Raw genomic sequence first — 11,084 nt, 5'->3', positions numbered from 1 at the left:
AAAATGAATTGTGGTGGTGGTCAATTAAATGACCTATATCAAGTTGCTGTGCAACTCTGAGACAATAACTTCATCATTTTACACGACACTTGAAAAGTGTTGAGAACCACTGCTCAAGTGTTGTAAAATGATGTTATTGCCTCAGAGTTGCACAGTAGGTGTTTACTAGTTAAAAATAGTTCACGGTAAAAAAAAGATTGAGCCAAAATGGCTTTTAATCCTGCAGGGACTAAATGGTTTAAATGGGACTGAACCTGCTCCACTTGTTAGCAGAACAGATATTGACAAATGAAATTACAAGTGAAATTCTGAAGCCTTGCCCTTGATTAGCTCTAAACAGATATCCTGATTCACCACGACAGCTGATGACAAGCTCTTTGTGTTTATTAAGCAATTCCAGTCAATTCCTATCTCAGACTGGTGACAGACAATAGACTTCAAATTAACTGTGTTTACCTCCTTAATATATTTTAAGGGGGCTGTTGTGCACTTTCATGTCTCTAATCACAAAGCCCACTCTTCATTTTCAGACAAGGAAAAGTCCATTAAAATAGATTAGTCTGCCGTAGTCTGTCTAGATGGCATAATCTCTTTGAGTCTGCTTAAACAGCATAATCCCCGATACTGAAATATACTCCCCTGCATGGTGTAAGCCCTACCCTCAGTGAAGCAGTCACAACAGCAGACTCTAGGTATGTCCCCTCCCCCTCAGAGACAGCGTTGCTTCTACTGTAAGAGTCTGCCCTGGGGCAAGCCAATATGGCCCTTTAATTAATCAGTGTAGTCCTCTCCGTTTAGTAAAGGGCTAATAGTGGCTCTGTTTTCACTGCATGGAGATTTCTGATGTTCATTTTGTATGCAGTCCAAAGCGATTTGTTATTTAATGCGGTTCTAAAAGAGAGCCCTTAATGATGATCAATAAGGTACGCATCATTGAGTATCAGTCAGGCGTAAAGTGAGAGCAATGGACATGCTGGTTTAACACACACCTATTAATGAGCCAAAATGAATGTTTTCAGTATATTATTTTGTCTGGTTGTCATTTTCAGCACACACAGGGTATGATGTATTGAAATGCTTGTTTGTACACACCTTTAAACTGATATTGATCATAATGTGCAATTTAAAAGCAATAAAATCTGCAAATTATATCAAATACACTCTAAAAAATGCTGGGTTAAAAGTAACCCAAATTGGGTTACTCACATCAAATCACATCACATCAGCAGATATTTTACTAATTGTTTGTTTTCAATAAACTTAGCTTAGATGGAGAAAAAACATACACTCTAAAAAATGCTGGGTTAAAAATAACCCAAGTTGGGTTGAAAATGGACTAACCCAGCAATTGGGTTGTTTAAACCCAGCAATTGGGTTGTTTTAACCCATCAATTGGTTTGTTTTAACCCATCAATTGGTTTGTTTTAACCCAGCAATTGGGTTGTTTTAAGCAAACATTTAACCCAACCGCTGGGTTAAAACAACCCAATTGCTGCGTTAGTCCTTTTTCAACCCAACTTGGGTTATTTTTAACCCAGCATTTTTTAGAGTGTATAATATTCAATTTTGTTCTAACATGAAATGTACAATTTCACAACATAACTTTTAGCAGCTATTTAGAAACTGCTCTGAATAGTTCTGCGTCATAATGATGACGCAGGCATAACTTTACACAAAATGGAGGGTATATTTTTAAAGCCAAGTCAAGCAACAAATTCCCTAAGACATGGCCCACCAGCTGACAATGGAAATCAGTCTTAATTCATTTAGTCTGAACCAGCGCTCTGCAGAAGCCTTGGGGCCCCAGTGCAAGCCTGGGCAGAGCTATGCTGAAAGGGGTGTTGTCACACTACTCCATTCATGGGGACCATTCTGAGGAAGAATCAACTTCTAATAGAATAACTGGGGAAATGGGTGCTATCGGACAGGACAACAAGATCATTATATTGGCCTATTGACATTAATTTATGCAAATTATTAAAATGCTTCACAGATGTATTTATATATTGCACATTTATAGATGTCAACATGACACTCCACAACAAAAATGGATAAATGATCCAGGCTCTTGTTAGTGTGCAGGCAGGGGTTCAGTTTCATGGGGCTTCTTTGGATTTGCCATGCTAACAAATGACAGCAGTGTCATTGCAAACAGATCATTTTATTAATCATTTCATCTCATTATCAAGTCAGGAGGCAGATCGGACATCACTATTCTGATTGATTCTACTCTAAAAGTATAGGCACAATCACAAGGTCGCTTTTTGCTGCCCTCCACTGGTTAAAACGTCTCAACCCGCAAAGGAGTTATTCTTGCAGGAGACAATTTCAAACAAATAAACAACCAAACGTTCTTTTTAATTTACATTTATTTTTATATTTATTGGGGGGAAAAAACTTAAAAGTTGTCTATTTCAGAAATCTACATTTAAACTTTATAAAGAAAATAAAAAATGAAATTCAGTTGTTGTTTTTTTGTCTACTTATAATTCTGACTCTTCATTTACATACTTCCTAATTAAATTGTTATCAATATGGGCACAGAAGTAATCACAGTAATCCCCGTATTTACTAAACTGTGGAAAATAGGTCAGTGGGCAGTCTTTTTGTTTTTTTTTTGTGCCCCAGCAGTCAGAAATGGGCAAGCTGCCAATTAATCATTTGTCATATTAAGATATTGTCTCTAATTATTGATTGCGGTCATTAGTTGTTATCTATTATAAGCAGTAAAAGTCATATCTTTTTCTTCCATTTTGTTTAAACAACAAAAAGAACATGACAAAATTGTGAAACAAATGTACATGGGCCTTTATTTAAAAAAAATGGAAATGAATATATAAAGGGGGAACAAATGTATTCTGTTTAAAGATGATTTTTTTTTAATAGGGTAATCTAATAAATCACTAAGCACCTATTTTGATTGACCCATGTAATAATTATTAAAAGCCACAACACAGCAGACATTTTTTTTTTTTTTTAATAAAAAAAAAAGACAGACTTTGAATGAACCCCATGGGATCTAATCAGGGCCAGATTGTTTAGGAAACCAAAACGAGACATGGCAGCCCCCAGAGAACACACCACTGGGAGGGGAAAACATGATATTAACAAATGGCCTCTGGTGACATAAGCTAAAGCTTCCCCTCTGAATAAACAGAAAAAATAATTAGTTAGAGTTGGCAGCATATGACACAGGTTCAAAATGGCATATGGCATAAGTTTGATGATTGCTGATGGTTTAGTCTAGGAGAAAGTGAGAACAACTCTGACAGAACATATCTGCTGCTGTTTTATTTTATGCCTCTGATATTATGTATTTAAAAAAATTTGTAAGGCATGCTTTGCAGAATCAGGCTTTGCTATATCTGACTGTTTTCTCTAGAGGGCAGTAGCTGACCAGGCGTGACATCATGAAACTGAGACTGTTCATTCACTCCTTCCGGAACTCTTACCTTCATTTTGGTAATCTGTTGAGCTATATTTAATATTTATGATATTATTATACTATTATTAATTTGCTTGTGAAAATCATGATTTTAAATAAAGCAACACAAACCTCAGAATAGGAGACCTAAGCGGATGTAATCTGACAGATTGAGAATTATTTTACACATGTGAAATTAAAGGGATAGTTCACCCAAAAATAAAAATTAGCCCATGATTTACTCACCGTCAAGTCATCCTAGGTGTATATGACATTCTTCTTTCAGACAAATAAAATCAAGAGTTATATTACAAAAGTCCAGGCTAATCCAAGCGTTATTATAGCAGTAATAGTTGCTCTGTTTTTGAAGTCCATAAAAAATGCATCTGTCCATCAAATAACGTGCTCCACGTGACTCCGGGGGGTTAATAAAGGCCTGCTGAAGCAAATCGATGCATTTGTGTATGAAAACTATCCATATTTAAAACTTTATAAAGTAAAGTTTCGGCCGACCACCTTCCGTGTTCAATTTATGGAAAAAGTGTTGAAAGTTCCTCTGCCGATCGAAAGACTAACGCGTCAGGTCCGCTCGTCATGACGTCACGTACGCATCTTGAGTTTCACTTTCAACTTTCAACACTTTTCCATGGAAGGCGGTCGACTGGAACTTTACTTGATAAAGTTTTAAATATGGATATTTTTCTTACACAAACGCATTGATTCGCTTCAGAAGGCCTTTATTACCGCCCCGGAGCCGCGTGGAGCATGTTATTCGATGGACAGGTGCACTTTTTATGGACTTCAAAAACAGAGCAACTATTATTGCAATTATAAAGCTTGGATTAGCCTGGACTTTTGTAATATAACTCTGATTGTGTTCGTCTGAAAGAAGAATGTCATATACACCTAGGATGACTTGAGGGAGAGTAAATCATGGGCTAATTTTCATTTTTGGGTGAACCATCCCTTTAACTTTGACTGTTTTTTTTTTTTTTTAAAGTAACACTTTTGACACGTCCATATTATTACACAGACAGCATTTACAGGATGGGATGTTTTATAGTGAGACGAACCAAAAACTATCACAACTATCACGAAGGAACGAAGGATATTAATGCAACACAAGGTTTCTCCTTAAAGGGTTAGTTCACCCAAAAATGAAAATAATTTCATTTATTAGCCTACTCACCCTCATGCCGTTCCACCCGTAATGAATCAGTGTATCGAATCAGCGGCTAGGAGCGCCAAAGTCACGTGATTTCATAACGCTCCGAAGCTTCAGCAGTGTTTTGAAATCGGCCATCACTATACAAGTCGTCATTTATTTATTTGTGGGCACACCAAAAATATTCTCGTCGCTTTATAATATTAATATTGATCCACTGTACTCACATGAACTGATTTAAATATGTTTTTAGTACATTAATGGATCTTGAGAGAGGAAATGTCATTGCTGGCTATAGGCCTCACTGAGCCATCGGATTTCAACACAAATATCTTCATTTGTGTTCCGAAGATGAACGGACGTCTTACGGGTGTGGAACGGCATAAGGGTGAGTAATAAATTACATTTTAATTTTTGGGTGAACCCTTTAAGTGTTTTTGCCCATCGAAAACCACTACGAAGAAAACATGTTGCGTTCATATTCTTGGCTCATCTACTGTATATAGTATGCATCATCAAAAAGGTGTAAACTGAATTTAATATTTTAATATCACGTTTTAGTAGCCTACGTTAAAGCACTTTAAGGGTGGGTTAATGATGCTTCAGCCTGGCGTCGGTTCATCCTGATCAGCCCTAACGGTCTTATGGTCTACAGTTCTGTTTAAAATTAAGTGGTGCAACACAACGCGGTTTAAAATAAAACCCAGATCAACAATTCCTCGATTAGTGTTAAAGGGATAGTTCACCCAAAAATGAAAATTCTGTCATAATTTACTCACCCTCAAGTTGTTCCGAACCTGTATGAGTTTCTTTGTTCTCCTGAACACAAAAGAAGATATTTTGAAGAATGTTTGTAACCAAGCAGAGAGAGCAACCATTAACTACCATAATAGGGAAAAAAATACTATGGTAGTCAATGGTTGCTCTATCTGCTTTGTTACAAACATTCTTCTTAATATCTTCTTTTGTGTTCAGCAGAACAAAGAAACTCATACAGGTTTGGAACAACTTGAGGGTGAGTAAATGATGACAGAATTTTCATTTTTGGGTGAACTAACCCTTTAAACTTCGCTTAATTAATCCTTATTGGTGCAACTCACCCTATAAGTGTTTTTCACGTTAAGCCTTTTAAAAAACGTCCCGCTGTTTTTAATGATTGAAATACTGCAGCAGGTGCTGTATATGGATGACAAGTGCCCAAAACGTGCATCTTTTTCACATATTTTAGTTTTTAAGATGGAAAATTGACAGGCTGTGCTGCAGTTCTATGGCTGTTTTGCCCTCCAGGGCTCCGCTAGTGTCACGTGATGGAAAACTATGAATGGATAGCTCTCGCCAGGTACCTTCTTGTAAAAGTTTGATGGAACAGGGAATATAATACTTTAGATAACAGTTTAATCCGTTTTTATATTAATCTACTGTAGCTGTGATTTGGGATGCAATATTGTAAACAGACCTTTACAATACCACAAATAGGCCTATTACAAGATCTGTCAAGACATTTAAAGTAAACAACTTTTTTCCCATTTCATATGGTGATATATACAACATTCATTTGCCCCAATGTGTGTTCTATGAGATGGAAGGTTCCAGTTCTGATATTTCTCAATGAAGCACCATCCCTCTGGGATTTTTTAATCCTGTTAATGCTCTTAAATCAAACTGTGCCAAGAACCTGCTCAAAGAGCTGATATCTGCTAAAACTAATGGCTTTTATACACAAAGGAGGTCCTTTGTCCTCTGCCAGTGGCTGCTTATTAAAACAATGTGCCAAGGTACATAACTGAAATGTTGCTCATCTTTAGACACAAAGCTTTTTTTGAAAGAGAAGCAAGAACAGTCAACATCTGTCAACAAACTACAACTTTGGCTACAAAGACCGACTGAACTCCACTGATGGTTCTAATTTAAGCCCAGACACAACGTGACGTGGATTAAACTTTTAACTGTATATTTATATAATTAGTATTATGGCTAATATTTAACAAAACAAACAATGTATCATGTATTTTCACTGCAAACGTTTTCACATTCACAATTGCAGATTCTGACTCAAGTTTTGACGGACACTTGATGTTATTATACTTACCATAACCCCATTTTTAAAATGTACAAGTCGTTTGTGATTACTAGATAAGGATTTTGTAAAAGAGAAATTTCAAGGCAAATATATATTAGTACATAGCTGAGCAGCTGGGAATGGCTAAATATAGTCATTCTGGAAATGTTGTTTTTGTTTGTTTACACAAGTTTCCCAGGCCTGAAATTAACGATTTTAAAATCCCCTGATATGTCCAGATTTTCCATGACTGTGGAAACACTAATCTTGCCTTTTTAAATGCATCCTTGAGTCACAAAAAGTGAGAATCAATTCCCTCTTTCAATCTCCAGCTTATGTCTGACAGAATAGTGTGAGTCATTTTTTTTCTTTGTGTCCGATTAACTTTGTGAGTCTGACATATTCCTTTAATGAGCACTGTTTGTAGGATGATCCGGTTCTGGATATGACCTTCAATGACATATAAGTCACCATTCAGCTGCATTCATATGGACCGATTATTTCAGGCTGCAGTGTCTCTCTCTACTCTGGGCAGTCTTTTTTTTTAGTTTTTAGAAATGTATCACAATCTTTTCAGGTTAATGATGGGTCATGAGTCATTTTCTGTGATTAATTTTAATAGTGTTTTCAACATGATTGAAATAGTTGTCTCTCCATCCCCCACAATCTGCTCTTACTGTAGCTTGTCTGTAACCACAGGTCTGTGGGAGAGAACATCAGACGCATGGATATTAATGCAGTCTGAGTAGGAGTAGACTTCAAAGGAAGAAATGAGGGTGGGGGGAAGTGACCTGGACTTGGTATTAGGGTCCAGTTAATTTAAAATGGACTTATTTGGCTTCCTTCAGCACACAAGGCTTAACTCACTGACAGCCCACCTACAAACCTGCTCATACCGTCACCACTAGCAGTATCTATGAGACGAACGTGTAGCAAAAAAACGGTCTACTGAGATACCACTAAGGGATAATGTACATTAACCGTGCATCATCACGCTTATTACATGGCAAGGTCTACACACCATATATAGGGTAAATATGTGGGTATGAAATATTGATTTGAACCTATTATCTTAGCTTATATTGGCTTCTGCTAAAAAACAAATTAGTCCACGACAATGTACCCATAAGTGACCATACATTTAAGAAATATCTGACCCCGTAATACCGCCACTGTCCAATCAGGTCAAGTACTCCAGAGAGCCATGTAATTAATGCATATAAATTGCTTAACAGGATCTTTTTTTCCAAGGCTTTATAGTAATCAAAAATAAATCTGACTATTTGTCCAGGTATGGTAGTCACAGAACTCACAAAGACGAGGAATACATAGAATAATATACAATCATAAGACACTCAGGAAAAACACCACTAAGATTAACGATGACCGACATCAAACTGAACCAAACTGGAAGTATTTATACACAAGGAAAATGAGGGAACTAAACAGGGACAGCTAGACAAAGATAAAATAAAAAAACTCACAAGAACTAATACAGAAACGACAGGAAATTGACATTACACCCCCCTCGAAAAGGCACGTCCTCACGCCGTACAATGTCCAACTGAGAAGGGAGGGGGCTTTGGATGTGGGCATGAAGCTGGTGATGGACAGGGATCAGGAGATGGTGGACACAGGTACCATGGTGGAGCTGACAGTGGGAGGAGCCAGGGTAGGGCTTTGGCAGAATATCTATGGAGAACACAGGGGCCGACCGATGGAGGCGGACCAAGGTGTATGGCAAAGCAGAGAGGCAAACGGACCCAGGCAACATCCATGGCCCGGAAGCCCAAGATGGAGCTGCTGACTCGCTGGAACAAGGCGTAGACAGGGGATCAGCAGGCTGGGGCGAAGGAGATGTCCGGTGGAGTATTGAGGTGTAGCCGGACACCCGGAAGTCTGTAGCAGAGCGACAAGCCGATGGGCTGACAGGCCGAGGTAGAGTCTTGGGCCTGAAGGCCTGATGTGAAGCCGGGAACTCAAATCGAGCTGGTGGACGGGAAGCCAGAGGCGGAACCAACGAACTGCATGGAGCAAGTGGCGGCAGCAGAGCCAAGGAGCAGGATGACACCCATGGAACCGACGGATCCAGGGAACTGGAAGAAACATCAGAGGAGGAAGATCTCCGGACGGGACCGGAGCATCCAGGCAGCTGGGTGGGACAGGCAGAGAAGGCGTTGACTCGAGAGTGGGGACTCGGGAGGGAAGTGGATCCGCAGACCACAGATCTATCAGGCAGTGATCTGTTCCTGGCTCTGAGATGGACTGGGCAGCTTGCTTCGACTCAGGGATGACCCAGGCACCTGGTTAAAACTGAACCAAACAGGAAGTATTTATACACGAGGAAAATAAGGGAACTGAATAGCTGGACAAAGATTAACTAATCAGTAACCATAGAAACTCACAAGAACTAATACAGAAACGGCAGGAAATAACTAATCGTGACACTATTATTATTTTTATGGAATACTGCAGTATTTATTGTAATGTTTTAGAAAGAGAGAGAGAGAGAGAGAGAGAGAGAGAGAGAGAGAGAGAGAGAGAGAGAGAGAGAGAGAGAGAGAGAGAGAGAGAGAGAGAGAGAGAGAGAGAGAAGAATAGTAGGCCTAAGTGTTAGTATTAATTGGTCAAATGTTGATGAAAAAGAAAGTTTTCAGACATTTCTTGAAAATTGATCTGTCAGCAGCTCGGGTTGAGTTAGGCAGGTCATTCCACCAGCTTGGAACAGTCAAGATAAAGGTCTGTGAAAGTGATTTTGTGTCTCTTTGGGATGGTACCACAAGGTGCCATTCATTTGCAGAACGTGAGCTTTTGGAGGGCACATAGGTCTGAAGTAGTGAGTTTAGATACCAGTGGCTGTTCTGTAGGCAAACATCAGTGCCTCGCCAGGCAGTCGCCAATAAATTCCTGATGAAGAAAATCAAGTCCCTTCCTACATTTTTCCTTGTTCGAGAAGCCATTTCACTCGGATATACGTCACAACAGACAAGAAAAGACTATTGGAAATTCTGTTTCATGCCAACTCTCAACAATCATGACGTAATGCAGGTCATCACCTATTAATTGTTTAGCTGCCTCGCTGCAAGTTAAGATTGGATTAAGGGTGACGTAGCCCTTCGTACGCCTGAGACTCTTGGATAGGTTCCAGCATCCCCGCCACCCTAGGAAAAGCTGTTTGGAAAATAGATAGACATAAGCTGGAATGGATCCTTCAGTCATCAACTATCAACTTGTGATCACCTTTCTCATTCCTCAAAATAGTGCTGAACTCTGCCTGCGAATGGCACTTTTGAGGATGTAGAAAAGCATTTACATTATTGTTATTCCATTTATGATGAAAAAGTGGAGAATATGCAACATTTGTCCAAGCATGTGGTTTTAGCATTGTAATATGTTTTGAACAGTCGTGTCTTATTACTTTTTGTCTCCTCGAGGAAGGAAACATGCTGTATATTCTAAGCAAGAGTGTGCACTCTTCCACTCTTACTCAGGGGAGTCAGAGTGGCCTATTTTTGACCATGACACAGCTACGGCATTTCATCCTGAGAGGAGATAATGAGGGCTCTATTTTATCTTGTCTGTGGGTAAGAAGGTGACATTTATATTACCTGTGGCTAATGGAGAAGAAACATAGGAAGGGCTATAGTGACACCGTCTCCTCCCTGGTGAACTCTGCTTGCCATTGTCCCTTTTCACAACACAACACAACACTAGCTGGACTATACTAAGCTATCTGTGTCCATGGATGAAAAAATCAATAACCCAAAAGTAGGTCTGTAGCCCATACTTCCTTTCAACATCAATGTGCCTTCTTCCCCTCTACACACACACACACTGTAAGTACAAAGATCAGTCAAGTGTGCATATGTGTGTACATACCCTTTGGCTCATCGCAAAGGCAAACTAAATTAAGAGGAGGAAAACTCATTTCCTGATAACTTGCTTAGACAATCAGGGACGGACAACTGGCCGTTCCCCTTCAACGAAGGAGAGGAAAAGAGCTCAAAGTCATCATGGTAGACTGGTTCAGATGTAAGGACAGGAAATAAGATGTTGTGTAATTATGCATGTTTTCCTGAAATTGAAATTATGTTGAATATATGCACAGGGTGGTCAGAAGTCATTCACCCCTGAAGAAACCCCCAAATGATCTAATAAATCTGTAATTTGACTCACTGAACTTCATAATTGTGGTGATGCCATTATGGCCATTTTTGTTTAGCTTAACCCACTAAACATCAGCAAGCAAACTGTAAAAACAGTGTCTTGACCCTTCTCCAGAGCTCCAACTAACCATTCTTCCTCTGCACCTGCATACTAATTCCATGAGAACAGGTCTGTCAAGATTCAATGTTAATTTTTAAATAATACTGACCAAAGGTTATACAAACAGACAATATTATTGACAGTTAAAGGTACAAAACAAATTGTTCAAA

Source organism: Gobio gobio (genome assembly GCF_949357685.1).
Source record: "Gobio gobio genome assembly, chromosome: 6".
In the NCBI taxonomy this organism is placed as follows: domain Eukaryota; kingdom Metazoa; phylum Chordata; class Actinopteri; order Cypriniformes; family Gobionidae; genus Gobio; species Gobio gobio.
This window is presented reverse-complemented; position numbering follows the sequence as displayed.